A 17,131-nucleotide genomic window follows, 5' to 3' on the forward strand; every position below is an offset into this window, starting at 1 on the left:
CGATGAGAGGTCTGGAGGCTGTAGCCCCAGGGCGGTCACAACAAAAGCAGTCTTGCGGCCAGGAAATAATCTCTCACTCTTCTCTAATTTTCCACCTATCCACCTGTTATTCCCTTTATCCTCTCCACTCTCCTCTGTCTCACACATCATCCATTCGTTCCCACACCTCATCCATCTAGAACAAACATCCACTTACCCTTCTTCTTCTTCCACACAGGCTCACAACATCCTTATCTTTGCCATCTTGCTCATCCCATTCTCTGTCCCCCATATTCTCTGTTCACTCCTTTGGGTAATATTTGTTCACAAGTCCCAAATCTCGCATTCTTCTGACACCCTGATATTGCTTCCTCCATCACACTTTCCACTGTCTCTACATACACGTGCCTCCCTCTCTTCATTGCTCTCCTCACTCTCAAACATTTATCAAAATGACCTTAAAATGCATTCTCCTCGGCTTCCACTACTACCTCTTCACACCCTTCTGTGAACCTCTTGTCTCCCACATGTTCTCTTACTAGCCTGCTGTCTGTCTCACACACACTCTGGCAACTACTTTTTCATACCAACCACTCACTAACACTCTCTCTCTCACACATGTGCGCACACAGAGAACAACCTTCTCTGAAATCCAACTGTCCCAAAAAACCCCTCTCATGCAACCTCTTCCTTCCATCCTTCTTTCCTCCTTTCTCGCGCCATAATCCCCCTCAAACTCTGCATTCTCTGTTTCATGCCTCTTTTTTCTATCTTTCTTTTTCTCACCTCTTATTTCTCATATGCGTACTCACTCTCCCAGTTACACGCTTTCAGAGAATAGCTCTATTTCTTATGCTGTCTATCACAAGGGCACATGTTGAATTAAACAGTTACAAACTTTCACAGGTGAAAACTCTGTGCTTGACTAAAAGGCAATAACAATTAGGCAATATTGGCCTAGTGGCCTTAGTTTTAATGCTAGTTGCGGTAATCAAGAATGACTGTAGACTTAAATGTAGGTACTGATTAATTCAATATGAAAAATGGCTAGTTATTTCTAAAACTAAACAAACTAAAAAAGAAGCCAAAAAAGCTTTGCCCAATTTGAAACTGTTGGACTTGTGTGGATTCTTTAGTTTTTTTCGGTGTTAAAGAGTTTTACCTCTGCAGCTGTCCCTTATGGGCAGTGTTATTTGGAGCAGCAATCTCTAAAGTATTGACCTTCAAGTCAGACAATCACTTGCCAAGCTCTTCAAAAATGTTTACATGTTTTGAATTCACATGCACCCCACAATCCCAGCACTTTCTCAAATGGTTAAGAGCTTCTACAGCGATTTTAGGCTTTTCCTTGATGAGGTCTGGGTAATAATAAAATAAGTGACCATAGAAACCCAGAAAGGGAAAAATAGCACATCCCCTTTAAAAAGGAGGATCTCATGTGATGGTGGCATCACTTCCTGGGATGATGTCTGACACTACTGGGCATTGCTTTACAAAATGAGTCCCCCCCACCATTTTTTAGGACTTTTACCCTGGTTATGACACTGCTCTTCGTAGGCAGGCACTGGCATGGGCCAGTTGCTGCTTCTTCGTCACCAATGTAGGCAAGCATGGTGACAGAAAGGCTATGGGCACTGCTATATGGTCTACAAATGTCAACCGAACTGTTGATCTGTGATGAACACTTATTTATATCCTGACGCCTTGCCTGGCGATAGGGTGCGTGTGTTGTTTGAACTGTGCCAGGTGGCACTCCACTAGTTAAGCACAACAGGGTCAGCACTAAACCTGAACCTGGGGCAAAGTAACAATTGAATCCAAACAAGCGTTCAAGTATAGCACTTACAATAATAAAAAAGTCACAAAGTGACGAACCCTAGGAAAAATTATATACATTTTTTTTTAAACGGGAGAAGAAAAGAAAAGAGAAAGCCCAATGCTATTTGGGCACAGGATACCAATGTACAGACTATTACATTTAAATAGAAAATGTATTACCCAAATTCGATAGTCAAAAACAATCATAAGACAATGATGGCGCTCATGGGATTGTACATACAATACAGAAAATACAAATGATACAATGTGTAGTCACACAGACAAAGTGACTGAGGGACAATATACACAGGCAGGGTTCAGAAAAAACAGAAACAACACACAGCAAAAAATGCGTCCTCTTCATTTAGGGCCACATTTAGGCGTCAACGGCGTTTCGACCAAAAATGAACTTAGAAGGTCATCATCAGGACAAAGCAATAAACATAGGAGCGTCCAAGGAATTTTCAAAACAACATCTGAATCAAGAGTCCTCAATAGAGTGAAGAGGAACTAAATGCACAACAGGTGCAGAACTTCACTCCGCAAGGACGAAGTCAACCCTTGGTGAGAACTCAGGGAACTAATTAAGATGAGCGCGGGGGATCGAAATCCATGCAGCTTCATGTCAACCGTTGCATCAATTAAATTAAAAGACCCCATAGAAATGTGACAATTCAAGGGGCCAGTAAAGATGAAATAATCAAAGGGCCTTCAAGGGATTATTCAAGAAAACAGACCTGAGTGAACCGTTCTCCGGGTGAACTGAGTTATAGAGAATACACACTGAGTGTTAAGCTGGTGTATGAAATCTAGGTTGATGGGCTCATCAAAATGCCCCACGTTAGTTTGCCCGGTCCCACCAGCATAACGAGCAGAGACTCATCCAGACTCTACAGCTTATTGGGAGAGAGTGGCACAGCACAGACTAAAATTGTGTGGAAAAAAGCTGCTTTATTGAAACAGGTGCACATCACAAATACATTCCTGGGCAATCCGCTTTAGAAAACTAAAGCCTCGCTATACATCAATTGAACTATTACTCCCACCCCTACTGTCCCATCCATATACCACACCCTGTAGTTTTCTCCTTCCTATTGTACTGCATTTTAACAGTTTGCACCCATATATTTCCCCTGCAGCCTAAGACCCATGTATTACATTGAAGCAACAAAACTTCCAACACTTAACCTTGAACTTCCTGCCTATTTCAGGTGAAAAGTTGTTCACCCCCCTCCCTTTCCACGTGGATCACCAACGGCAATGCCAATCAAACTTCTGTAAACTGATGCAAACCTTTCCAGGCCACCGCCTCCAAGGAAAAGTCTGCCTACTGACTTTTCCTGCCATCCCGTTAAGCCATCCTCCCTATCAACAAATGTTCAGAGTTCGTGCCAACACCTCGCTCAGCTCCAACAGGTACAATTCCATACCTATACATGAAAGATGCACACCGTCACTTTTGAAAAATTCCATATTGTCATATTTGATATCTGCATGACATATGCGCCCGTAACCAACTTCCCTACAAAACTGACTCATCTCCCTATTGAACTTCTAGTGTGCCCAATCAATCGCTGATGGCCCCCTCCAATTTCTCCATGGCATACCTATGTCCTTAGAACAAAGCAACCTGACCAATGGGCTTTTATCTACTATAAGTCTTGCTTCATAGCCTTCAACAGCGCACCACTTTTTTCCAGTACTAGACCATCCCCCAAAAGGAGAACCACGTCCTCCTTCTTGCGCCAGCCCTCCAACTGGCGCTGAGCTCTGGATACCTAAAATTCTGCCCAGGCGCTGACCGTATGTGCACCGTGTCGACTTAGCTAAATACCCTACCACCAGTTGCACCATCTTGTATTTCTGACTGTCCACAACTGCTCAGGCATGGTCGCCTTGCATCTGTCTGCCTCCTTGTCCAACCCAGGGAGATCCTCCCACTGTGAATTAAACAAAGCATCCACAATATCATTGTCTAACCCCAGAACGTGCCATGCCCTGAACAAGAGATAATGCAACAGGCAGCCCAGTACAAAAACCCTCAGCAGTTTCAACACCTGCGTGTCCCTGGTAGAGTTTCTATTCACAATCTGGATCATAAACAAGTTGTCCTCCCTGAGCAGCACCCTTCGGTGTGCCAACTCTGCTCCTCACAATGTGACCACCACAATCAGAGGAAAAAACTCCAAGAATACAATGCTCCTGCCCCCTGCCTTCCAGTACACTGGCCATTATTCCGTGCACCAACACCCTTGCCAGTACAAGCCACAACCCAAACCTCCTGCCACATCTGAGGAAATCTGCATATCCTAATTCAGATCCTCCCTCTTGTCTAATGAAATTCCATTGAAGACATTCAAGAAAAAAACTGCACATCCTGAGATCTTCTTTGGCCCCTGCTGATAGTCACATGTGATGATGTTACAACGAGAAACCTGGCCAGGCCAAACCCAACCTCCTACAAAATGTTCTCCCTGCTCTGAGCATTCTGCCGGTGAAGTTTAGGGGCTCTTGCAACACATGGATCTCCCTCACCTTCACCTTTGTTTTTGACTGTATGCCTCCCACCAACCTCTGCATCATCTCCTTTTTTTCCTTTGTGCCCAGCAGTAACCTCGCCGCCATTGTTTAAGAATCAATCTCAATCCACAAGACCGCCAACACCGTACCTGGCCTGTCTTCTCTGGTGCTAGAGGAACACCCAGGTCACCCAAGAGCTCTTGAAAACTTACCTGCATCCGCTAGCAGTCCACCGAGCCTGGCGCCCCCACAATGAAGAAAGCACCCAATTGATATGTCAGCAGTTTGTGGCCAGTGGGCCACATGAATAGCCACTGCAGCAGTGAACTGAAACACCCAAACAGCGCACAATATATTGAGCATCCCCTTGGCATTGCCTTGTCCATGTATCACTGGCCTCAAAATGCATGCCTAATAACAGAAAATCCTCCAGGTGCACTGGATGCAGCCAAAAAGCTGACTTCAAATCACACTTTGCCATTTGCGCCACTTTGCCGGCTCTCACCACCAGTGCCATGGCCATGTCTACTAATGAATATGACACTGAGGCCATGTCTTCTGAAATGAAATCATTGACCGACCCCCTTCTGGCCAAGACAAATGCTGTATCAACCTAAACTGCCCTTTTTCCTTCTTGGGCACCACACCAATTGGTGACAAAATCAAAGCATCCATCGGCCAATCATCAAAGGGGCCCTCCATCTGGCTCTCTAGCACTTTCTTGACCAGTTTATCCTGCACTACCTGCTTGTGTTCCTTTACAGACTGCAAATTGTCTGTTTCCTATCCCTGGGGCCCTTGTACCCTAAATAAACACCCCATCTAAATCCATCCTGCAAAACACTTGCCTCCTCTGGCCGATCTTATAAGCCCAGGTAGTGCTCCAACCTGTCCACTATAACTGACGTACAAGCCTTTTTCACCAGATCCCTGTGCCCCCCCATCCCCTCGGTTGCCAAATGACTGCAGCTGCTGCTGTGCCTAACGGCCACCAGCGTATGTCTGCCACTGACCTGTCTTCTTCCCTTGGTGCCGAAACTTGCAGTTCTCCCTTGTACACAAAACCTTTGTTGTAGTCCCAACAGGCTCCCCATGTCCCGCTCTGCCCCTTTGCTGCATTCTCCACCCCTCCCCAGGTGGGGAACCTCTGAAAGGGTCAATACACAATCTGTAAGCCTTTGGCCATGAAGATAGTCTTCCAAAACGTTGCCGGGCCCATAGTGTGCTGCCAAATGTCTGTGTAAAACTCCCCCCACTTTGCCTCGGGATCCCACGCCAAACATGCCTGGAACTCCTCATCATAATGAGCCTATGCATACCCACCAAAGGTAATTTGATCTTGGCGTATAACGTCCATGAATTTGAACATCACCACGCATTGCACCGGGAACTTCTCACAGTAGACACTAGTGTATACCAAGAATGCCGTGGTTCAGTTCTCAATCATCAGAGGAACCTTCGGCCACTTGGCCAGCTCATATTCATCCTCTTTGGACCCTATTTGGAGCGCAGCTTCCTGTGGATGAGCTTGAACATTTCCACATATTTCGCTTTCAAATCCTTTCTTTAATCGCCAACTTCAAATGCGCCCCCAAGAGCTTCATCATTACCATATAAGGGAGCCTTTTAATCTTCAACTCCTTGCTTTCCAATCCCTCCTTTTTGTCACCTTTGTCATATTTACTATCTCTGGCATTCAGCCCTATACTGCTACCTCCACTACTCTCCGTCTCTTTTACCAGCTCTCCTTTATTGCTACCTTTTACTTCATGAGTACTTACCCTATTTCACTACATACCTACCCTTACACAGCTACTCCCCCACCCCTCATTTGTCACCCCCTGCACCCACACCAGTGGACATAATTACTGGACACATGCAGGCTACCTGGCCCTTCCCTGACTCCAAGGTCAATGGCCGTACAGATGCTTGCCGTCTTGCCAGTGGCCTCTGTGTCTCGAACTCTGTACTCTGCTGTTTCTTAACACACTAGACACGAACACGCTAACAGAACTCCCGGCCCCTTGTCATCCCAGAGCCCCTACATATGCTTCCTTGTCCAGCACCTCATCTTCCACCAGACTGTACTCATCGCAATCCACCATTGTTCCACTCAGTGGATCCTCTACCCTCACTAAGCTTGGCCTGCTCTCACCATTGGTCATGTTACCATATAGTCTTACTGTGTTGGGGCCCAGCGCACAGTGTCCAGGGGGGGTACCAACACCACCATACTGCTCTGCCGACACCGCGCGTCTGTCTGACTCGCTGTCGGAGCCAGAGGCCACCAGAGGCCATCCCGTTGGTAGTGCCAATGAGGTCACTCCAGACCTTCTTTTGCCAGCCGTGGAGGGATCCCCTGCTGCAATCCAGCAGACCACACACAGCCCTGCCATCACTTCTCCTCAGAGCACATGAGCCACACCAAGCTCTCCTGAGTCTCTGAACCTGCCGCTCTCCGAGACCTGCAAAAAAGGTGACAGGACTGGTGTACTGGCACCCTGCACCCTCTGAGGCTGGTCCGCCTCCTCCTCGGGGAACCACAACCATCGGTCCCACTCTGCTCCCTCACATGCGCACCCTCACAAATACCACTTGTCATCCCCTTCACCTGCACACTGTTGCCCCACCTCACAACTAGGCACTTCAACTACCTGCCCCTCACTCTCCTCTTCTTCCTCCTCCCCGCTCCTCTCAAACATTGCATCTACAATTGCAGTGACAAGCCCCTTAACCTGCAGGGGGCCCCCCACCACATCTACCCCCATTGTACTTGGCCTTCCTCAAACCCCTGCTGTCCCCTACCCTGCTGCTCATCCCTCTCAACGCCCCCACTACCCATGGCCCCCTACCACCCAATGTGTACAAACCTCATGTGGGGCCCTCTGAAGCCATTCCCACCTCCTCAGCCAGGATCCCTGAAGAGAATCTGCCTCCCCATTTGCTGGAGCACCCAGCCCCCTTCTTTCTGTGCTGCTTGTGAGGGCCCCATAACTGTGGGGCCCTCAGTACTTGCTGCTGAGGTCCCCCACTCACTCCTCTCTTCTCATGTGGCATACTGCCAGAAGGAGACTCCGAAATGGCTGCCAGCACTTTCTCATAACCTCTGGCAGCTGTCCCATACATGTGCATACCGCTCGGTCGGCTCCGTGCCTTCATTATTTACTCCACTTCGGCAGCACTCATGGAAACTTCTCCACCCGTCCCACTCACTTGAATAAGCACGCTTTGGGGCCCTGCTCCCATTTTGGAGCCTGAGGAAGCAGGCCTTGCGGTTGAGCCTGTCTCCACTCCTGAAGTCCCGCCCTTTCTCCCACCTACCAGCCACACAACATGTTGTTGAGTGTCCCCACTCACTCACCTTTCCTCCTGCTGCTGATGCCACCTACGTTTTGCATGACGGCGAGCAACCCCATTTGATCGCAGCCACACAGTCTGACGCTCGGAGCGTTGGGCAGGCCGTACTCACTTCTGCTCCTTCCCCAGTCAGTAAACTAAGGCGCCCAGCCTCACGGAGGAGCCTAATTGCTTCGGCCACCTTAGCCTGCACATCAGCCATAATACAGCCTCTATTAAATAAACCCATGACAGCGAGCTTGTTCTGCCTCAGTCTGCGTCCCGTTTTAAGCTACGTACCAACAAGACGCCAATTTAAACTTATGTCACAACTTCCTTGTTTAAATGGACACTTTTGTTTTATCATACTATTCTTCATTAGTGTGTTTCATTTGTATGTTTACATTAACCGGGCTTCAGTAGAGTCATTTTCTCTTACATTCAATCATATTTTCCAACCTTATCTTTAGATCAATGATTTACCATGTTTCATGTTACCATTCATTGAATTAGACCGGGTGTCTTATACGAGCATTCTTCTCGTTACAGATATCCATGTACTATCAAGAGCTGGATCTAATATATTAATTTGGATTCAGGATCAGCCTGACGATCCAGGGACTCGATTGTTCAAGATTTGCGATATTCCGCATTTCTACGTATTCTAAACTTTACAACTGTTGGTTCTCACATCAAAGACCCACAGATATTTTAGATATTTTTTACATTATAAATTGAATAAATTAAACAGTTGGATTAGTTAATTCACACAATGCTTTGTTTGCTGTTTTTCTAGTATTTCCTTATCACCCTACCCGGAGATGCTATAGCCATTTCTCCTATCAAAATTAGGGAGATTATTTGACTACCTTTGACCTTAATCTTCAAGGTACTCATTCATTTTAATAACATTTCTCTTTATGAGATATTTTCAAGTAATTTAGAACTCATATACATTTGTATTCTTTTTATTTTTTTCGCAGCTTACTTTGTTCCGAAACCATATCCATTGCTGATACCTTAATACAAGATTCAGGTTCTCAAAATATAATTAAGGTATACTTTTGTACCAACAAAACAACCAACAGCCGACCTTGGTCAAGCACTTAAGTTCCATTAGTTATACGTTATTTGGAGCGAGTGCAACGTCTTCCAGCATCTGCTGTTGAAAGATGCTATTTAAACATGAAGATTCATAAGAAAAAAAGAGGGAAGGTGCACTCTATCAATGGTCGTAAGCAACCCACACTTGTATTTCAGAAAGTTTTTTTTCTTCCTTTTATTTGAAGATGCTTGATACAACAACGGCACACAGCCAACGCGTTTCGTTCCCTTGTGCCTTGGGAACTTCATCAGGGCTGTAATAATCATAAAAGCACACATAGATATACAATACAAATACAATTATACAACACAATATATATCAAATAATAAAATATGCATACAAGAAACTAAAAACATTGAAAGGAAAAGTCACAGATGGTCAGACAAAATCATCAATAAGACAAAAATAACGACAGTTATATAAATAAGAGACCCAGAATCGGTACACACAACACAAAATAGTCTAAACATATTGACAAAAAAGACAGTCTTATTACGGTCAAAATACATATATATAAGGTACCACATATAGCAACAAACACAATTATATTCCTTTGCGTAGTAAACAGGTAGCATTATTGCCACAGTATAAAATATCTTAAAATTACAAAAAGCATTTCCTTTAGAGAGGATTGAAACAAGGATGAGAAAGGAGAGAGCGAAAAGAGAAAAAAAGACAAAAAAAGTGAAAATCATTAATTTAAATTTAATAGGAATAACACAAGAAAGTCGAGACGCCAAAAGTTATCACCAGGACACGAACAACACCAAAAACCACCAAAGTAAAGATAAGATAACGTCTACCAAAAGTAAGATAGACCACAGTTTTCTAAAAGAAGGGAGAGTTAGGAGTGAAAAACAGTAAAAGTAGCCAACTCATAACCTCCCCTAACCGACCTAATTAAAGTTTTATTAATATAAAACTTAGAAGTGAACACCGCCAAAAACCAAAGAATAAAAGTCAAAAGAGGGGCTCACCAATAAGGTTTCAACTGTTATTCGTAGAGAAAACCCCGCATAACATATAATACAAATCCTTATATTCCAAGAGTTCTTGGGTACAATTCGACCCTCAATCAAGACCTGTAGACAAGAAGCAAAAAGAGTGTCCAGTTGTCTAACGTAAAACAACTCAAAATAAATGCTATCACAGAAAAGCAATCAACGTCAGCAGTTCACATTGTCCGATGATGGGATACAGATATCAGCCAAAGATCTCACCTTGGTAAGTACAAAACAATCATCCAATGTAAAAACACTTCGGTGATTTGGTAGTCCCGAGCGTATGGGAAACGTCCCCAAAAAGTTATCTGTCAATGAGAAAACGGCAACGTTGTGAGCATCCCAAACGCACATTTATGAAAGTGCGCTTGAGAAATTATACAATTTCATTCCCCTTAAAATACAAAAAATTACAAAAGAAGTTCTATGCCAACTTTTTAGTCACCTACATTAGCCCAAAAAACCTAAATCATCTATTTTCCAAAAAACAGATATATGACCCATCTATATTGTGTTAGTAAAAAGCTGAAAAGAATGGTGGTCACCCGAAAATATTATTACAGGCGATCGGACATATTGAGGTACATACCGACATATAGAAAAGAAAGAAAAAAGGGGGGGCTAAGTTTGTATCATAATAATCAGTAAATAGGAATAGGGGATCACATTCTCACGTAGTCAAACAAAAGAGATTCCACACGAGTATGCCCTTCTACCGCGCGGTAACAAGTAACATTAGGAGAGAATCCCGTTATTAGCGGTATATAATGGCCAGAGGCGGCGCCATCAAAAGTCTACCCGACGTCGCTTACCTGTGTTAGGACAAGTGTCACAAACGCTGTTTTCAGACTCGACTATCGATAAACAGAGGCAAGAAAACTTACCAACATTTAAACAGTGCGCCGATCAGTCACATGACCACGTAGACGTTGTGTACGCAAAAAACAGAGAAGGGACCATCGCTGCAAGGAAATGTCCCGAATTGTCAGCCATATTGGAGTGCCCACCTACAACATCGGAAAAACTGCTTATTCACTGTGTATGTATCGCTGTGATGAACTATTCTACAGGTCATTGGCTAGAGATCCCGTAATTGCGGAAAAACTGCCGTATGTGAATAACGTTATATATAAAAAATAAACACAAGAATACTGTATTCCATACCGCAAACGGCAAAAAAACGAGGGAAGACAGCAATCACTATCAGACCTTATTAATAAATAAAGAAGCGGCCATATCTAAATGCCTGCCGCCCACAACAAACACATGAGTATACGGGTATTAACAAGATAATCCCAAAAACATATTTGTAAAGGACATCATAAATCAAGCGGGCTATGCATTAACATAGTCCCAACCTAGATGTTTGGCGTCTAGATGAACCACATTCTAAATTCTCCACAACTCAATATATCAAAAAATTGTCAAGGTTGGATTGCTACCCAAGAGACGTTATTACTATAAGTTCAATTTTAACTAGATTTATATCCCACTATCACGATCATGTCTATGTTAAATATTATAAGCCAAGTATCGGCAATATCGACAGGATGTATTAAAATGTGATTGTGCTACAGAGATACCACTATTAGTGACGGTATGTCAAACTTATATAGCGTTGAAAAGAATAAAAATACCCAACAAACAGGAAGAAAAAGACAAAAAGGAGTAGAAAACAGAAAAGAGAGGGGGGATTTAACATTTTTTTTTTTTTTTGTACCATACACCTATAAAAAAGAGCTACTAATAAGCACGTTTGACATGGGTGTATTTATTTTATGAAATCTATGGTGGTTGTCTATTCCCTTTCTTTTCTTTATTCATTGCATTATTGCTTTATATTAATCAGTAGACCTATTGTCACTGCCACTACTTATTAATCTTTTCTTTAATCAAACTATATGACTCATGTACTTTCATTACCTTCTTGGTAGTTCTCCTCCTTTGTTCAATGCACACAATTATTGTATTGCATCTTCATTTATTAATGCTGTCATTGTTGAACCCTTCTATAATTATAAGACACTTTCCCTTTTTTAATCTCTACAGAACCTTCATTGTCTTTCCCCTGTGGCCACTTTGGTGTGCCGAAACGCGCGTAGAATATTCCAGTCAACCAAATTTGTGCCACATTCTTTTTTAATTGAATCTTTTTCTATAATATCATTTGTTTTATATGTATAATTGTTAATAAATGTAATGTTTTTGTACAATTGAAAGTACGATTGGAAGTGTGCATGATGGACACGCAAGCTCTTGTAAGAATGCTATAATGTCTTATTTGTTTGATATATAATAAAATTCATTTTGTATTTTTGCTATAGTCGCTGGACTATGCCACCCTCCCAATATCCCGGGGGAGGTAGACCTTCCTGTGGTCAGCTGCCCCCAAACACCCATTCTCTGCCCATTGCTTTATCTCTCTACAAGTCACCTCCTGCGTGCCCTCCAGGCCCGTACTCCCACTGGCCATTTGGTGATTATGCTGGTTTTTGCAGTTACTTAGCTAATGCATGACTGTGGCACCAAGATCTGTTTGCTGTCTTCAGGAAAGAAAAGCGAATATGAAAACAAGTTAGAAATGTGAGAGCTGTTTTGTAGACCGGTACCAATAAAGGTTTCTGATTTTTTTTCTTTATTTCTACATGCTAATATAAGGAGCACGAATGAGTCAGGACTAATCATGCACATTTTAGTACGCCAAAAGAGAATTTGGGAATTACAAAAGAAGACACTTCGAAAACCGAAAAGTCGACTTTGGATTCCCTGTTTCAAAATACGACCAAATTATCAATTTAAAAATAGAACACATACAGCAGAGTCTTTAGAGATGCTGAAAAGTTATCTGATGCTTCCTGTCCATGGACACTATCGGAGGGATCAGTGCTTTAGGGGTCCCTGATGGGGACATGAAAGAAACCCCAAAAAAGCAGATTTATTATTTTTTTTAAAGGCAATGGACCAAGGTCCAATCACATTTATTAGCAGCTTGGAAGACAAAGCACAATTTCAACTTCCCTTTTGGCAGGAATCATTACAAGTGTATTGGTCCAGAGATTACAAAAGCAGCAGAGTATGGAATACTGGGAAAGTGTGTACACTCAGATTGATGGAAAAGGCAGGCTCATCAGCATTTATAATGCCTGTGGCATACACAAATCAAGACAGTCCAGGAAAAGAGGTTTTACGCACAGGAGTGCCCAGGTACTGTGTGAAGTTTTCGAACTTGAACAAGAGCAAAGGGCTTGTCAAGTTAAGCAGCACTTAAGACTGGGAAGGTCAAAGTAGTTTGCATGTTTTTTTTAATTTTTACCTGGAGGAGGGAAATGGTAATTAACACATTAGAATATGAAGATCATTCATCAAGCAAAGCAACAAAGAACTGAATAATCTGCCCACATGGTCCCTCAAATGCAATGGAATGAGATTAGCCTCTTGAGAGAGAGGTGGCACTGGAAGCTGCAGAGGCTGAAAGATATAGGCAGACGGAATGCACAGCAACATCTGGCTCCACCACGCTGTGACATACGTGGCGCAGGGTAAGATGATGATTGAAGTTCCAGGGGAATGTGGAGACAGCTCAGGAGTTGCAGAACTGGATCTGGCCAGGTAGGAATGCAGTCAGTCTGAGATGAAAATGAGATGATCATGACTCACTCTTTGCTCAACTTCAGGAACTCAGTCATGGTATCACATTCAATGGCATCCTTGGACATTTCGAAATCCCCACAGTACTGGTCTCCATTGAAAATCTGGGGAGGAACAGCTTTTGGGTTCCACGATTTGGCCCTCATTTCCTCAAGGAAGCTGTTGTCCTGAGAGATATCAACATACTCGTACTGAATCCCTTTCGACTCCAGGATCCGGGTCATTTCTGCCTGCTGGGACTTTATCACCTTTGAGGCCGTCACAGACGTGCAAAACACTTTCAGACTCATGTTCTGCACTCTTGCACCGGAAAATGTTAAAGCTGCTGATCAGGCTTCTCTCTTAGGAAAATCAAATGGGCAATCCAAGACAGCTCTGTGTAAACAGGCTGGTACTAAAGAGGTTGAAGGAGGGCGGTGGGAGACTGGAGCTGGAGCAGTGTAATTTTTATCCCATTCTGAGATACTGTAGGAGTGCGCCATAATCATGTGCAGTCAGCACTCAAATATATTCTGTATGATTAATGTTACTGAGGAAAATTGAGTATTGCATATTTAAAGTACTCCATGTGAGATTAATGAGATTTATAATTGTGTGCATAGAACGTGACAAATAAAAGTAATATTTATATATCAATGTGACAGGAGAAGTTAACGTTTGAATGTGTCTATTTGTGAGGTTAATAAAATAGAATGTGGATGTGTAGACTAATGTTTAAACATTTATACGTATTTCAAGAATTATTTCCATGCTGGTGCCTTTGGAATGACATCTTCATAGTTCTTTACAATTTATTCTTGTATTACAAAGCTGCATTTATTATTTGTGTAGAAATGTGCATGTATTCTGTAACCCTGTACACTGCTAAATTGATATGAGACTGGGCCTCAAGAAAGAGTTCAGTTCAAGCTCACGTTTAAAGTCTAACATGCAATTCGTATTTAACCTTCAACTTAGAAATTATTTGCTTGTATTTTGTTTCCACTACAGGTGTGGACAAGGCTTTGTTAGTTAGCACAGAAAGGTTTTGTTTTTATTAGATCGAAAGATATGAGAAGATGAAGTTTGGCAAGGAAAAACACGGTAACAAGCAAGGATGCAACTTCTCATGAAGGAGGAAAATAATGACCTAGGACGAATGAAGTTGCAACTTATTGATGTGGGAAAGGTGGTGCCAGTATCGAAATGTTCTGGAATCATTGAAAAGTACTAGAGAAAGTCATTTGAGATTGTCTACCTTGAATACAATTTATATTTTATGCTGTAACTCAGTGAGGGACAGGAGAGACATCATAGGACTTCACGGGGAACAGATCTATGCATCTGCTTATGTGGCTTTATGCTATGTCGCCCATGTTTGGAGTACCTTCTACTGAAGACTCAGACAGATGACACCTTTCTAATTTCACCTTTACTCAACTTTTCTTAGTTTAGGGTTGTCCCTTTAAGGCAGTGTAGGGAGAGATAGCTTGCTCATGCTTACCCTTAAGAATCATTTGATGTAGTTTAATACTCAATTCTTTTTCCTGATTATTTGCATTGCCATTATAGAGTTAGTTGTCTGCTTTGTGTTATATAGGGTGAATCTCTTTAGGAGATTTGGACTCATTTTGTTTGTTCTGTATTTCTATATGATAATGTTGAGGCTGGTCTTTATCGATTGGTTTCTAAATTTAAAATTAAATTTTACTAATCTCAGATTTAGTTATCAATGAATTATTGTGTGACCAAATTGGTTACACTGTATTGAGATTCATCTGTGACTGTTTTCTCCCGCTTACCTCGCAAGCTGCAACAAAGGCCATCAGATTGAAGACAAACGTGTCAGTGGGCCCCACCTCTTGCAGAGCTCTTTTTTCCTATTCCCTCAGATAAGAGATAACTATTATTGTTTACATGATGTAAATACCCCATTATTTAGTTACTCAGCTCAGAATGGAATCTTGTTTTCTTAAATCAATGTCCCAATTCCAGGGTGTGGCTAAATTCTCAGTGTCCTGATTGCTTTTGAGGTTTTCCCCATGGGGGTAATTACTGGGTCCAATAAATATTAGGTGCCCTCACAATTTTCCTGAAGACAAATTTGGCAAGTCAAACCTGCTGAAATTCGCACCAAGAACAATGCCCTGCGACTACTGAGACGTGGAACTCAGTACAGTTTTCAATGAATTTTTCATGCTATGCTTCAATTCTGAGAGAGCTCAGAATAGAAGGTTATTTACCAGGTTCTGTAAATACCTCACACCGCGATGTCGACATTTACTAGCACCACTAAAATACCTCAAGCCCTTCGGGGATTTTTAATTGGATCCATTGAGAAAACCACAATACTCGACACATAAAATGAAAAGGAGCCCGCCAATACATGGCAGCAGCATGCAGCTGTCCAGCACGAAATGTTTGTTTCTAGAAAAGATGTTCACACAATATTCTTGCATTCTTTCGATGAATGTTTGCCATAATCTTTATTACTGTACTTCTGCCAATTGCCCAAATTTCATTGCAAAATTTCGAAAAACACAAGCTCTCCTTTGAACATCATATTTGCAGCCTGACATTGCCAAACCTCATCTATCTCATCTGTTAATATTACAAACCATTTGTGTGAACTCGCATACCCTCCCCCAGTAATAATCACACCTAACTCCTATTAATTTAAGCCACCATGAAGAAACTTGACTAAATGCATGGAATGGTTTTACTGTAGCGTTTTTCACCCTTTGCGGGTATTAAACACTCACTAAGGTTGAATGGATTGTTTGACCCAGGAATAGAGTGTGGTAGAACCATAAACCAAAACCCACCAACAACAATAAATTTAAACCATATGACGCATTAGGCCATACAAGGAAACTCCAGTCAGGAATAAAGTGTAGGCATTTTGTTACACACGCAAGCTTAAAGTCATATAGACTGTTCTCAATGCAAAATCATAAAAATACATACTAACCAGGGGTTATCTAAAATGACAGAATACATTCAGACCGACTAGCATTAGCAAAATAAACATGCAAGAATAATAATACTGAGATCTAGAAATCAAACGCTGCTCAAGATTAGCAATCTTCAGTCAGTTCAAATTCGACAGAGTCATGACTTAGGCTGGGTAGTGGAAAGCCTCACAACTAACCAAATCAGGGAAATAAATGCAATAGGAGAGACACATGCGGGAAAAATATAACAAGCATTTGCAATACAATCAGTCTCGCCATTGGAACCTTATATGTATTTAGCTATGCAGCACATTAGCCTGGGTGCTGAAACAGCTACTGTTCTTTGACATAGAGGGAAAGTAAACACCAAACTGCGTGACATGCTAGGTATTGGAACACATGGAGAGAAATATTGCCTTTCAGCGGGAAATGGTATAGTCCAAAGCTCTGTTTTTAATATAAAATCAGGGCCTTCAGTCGACATATCACTGAAAATACAAGTTTTGAAAAAAACTTATTGTCTATAGGTGCTGGTGGTAGACAATTTATGTGGATTGGAATCTAGAGAATGCTAAAATTATTCTGGTAGTTTAATGACCTCTGCTGGTCGTTTTCTATCAAGAGAGTTAAATAGAGCCAGTTGCCAGAAAAATAAAAAAAATAAAGTTCCTCAGCAGAAAGCAATTCTGGTATTTTACTGACCTCCACTGGGCCTTTTCTATTAAGACAATTAAATAGAGGCAGTTGAACAGAAAAAATAGTCCCTAAGCAGAAGCAAACAAGTCTTATGG

At 42.2% G+C, this 17,131-nt stretch overlaps 1 pseudogene; it reads right to left on the minus strand.

The window, feature by feature from the left end:
* Positions 1–13,412: 13,412 nt before the first annotated feature.
* On the minus strand, positions 13,413–13,697 carry LOC146811790 (SH3 domain-binding glutamic acid-rich-like protein 3 pseudogene; annotated as a pseudogene).
* Between the last annotated feature and the right edge of the window lie 3,434 nt (positions 13,698–17,131).

Source organism: Triturus cristatus, chromosome 7 (assembly GCF_964204655.1).
Source record: "Triturus cristatus chromosome 7, aTriCri1.1, whole genome shotgun sequence".
In the NCBI taxonomy this organism is placed as follows: Eukaryota; Metazoa; Chordata; class Amphibia; order Caudata; family Salamandridae; genus Triturus; species Triturus cristatus.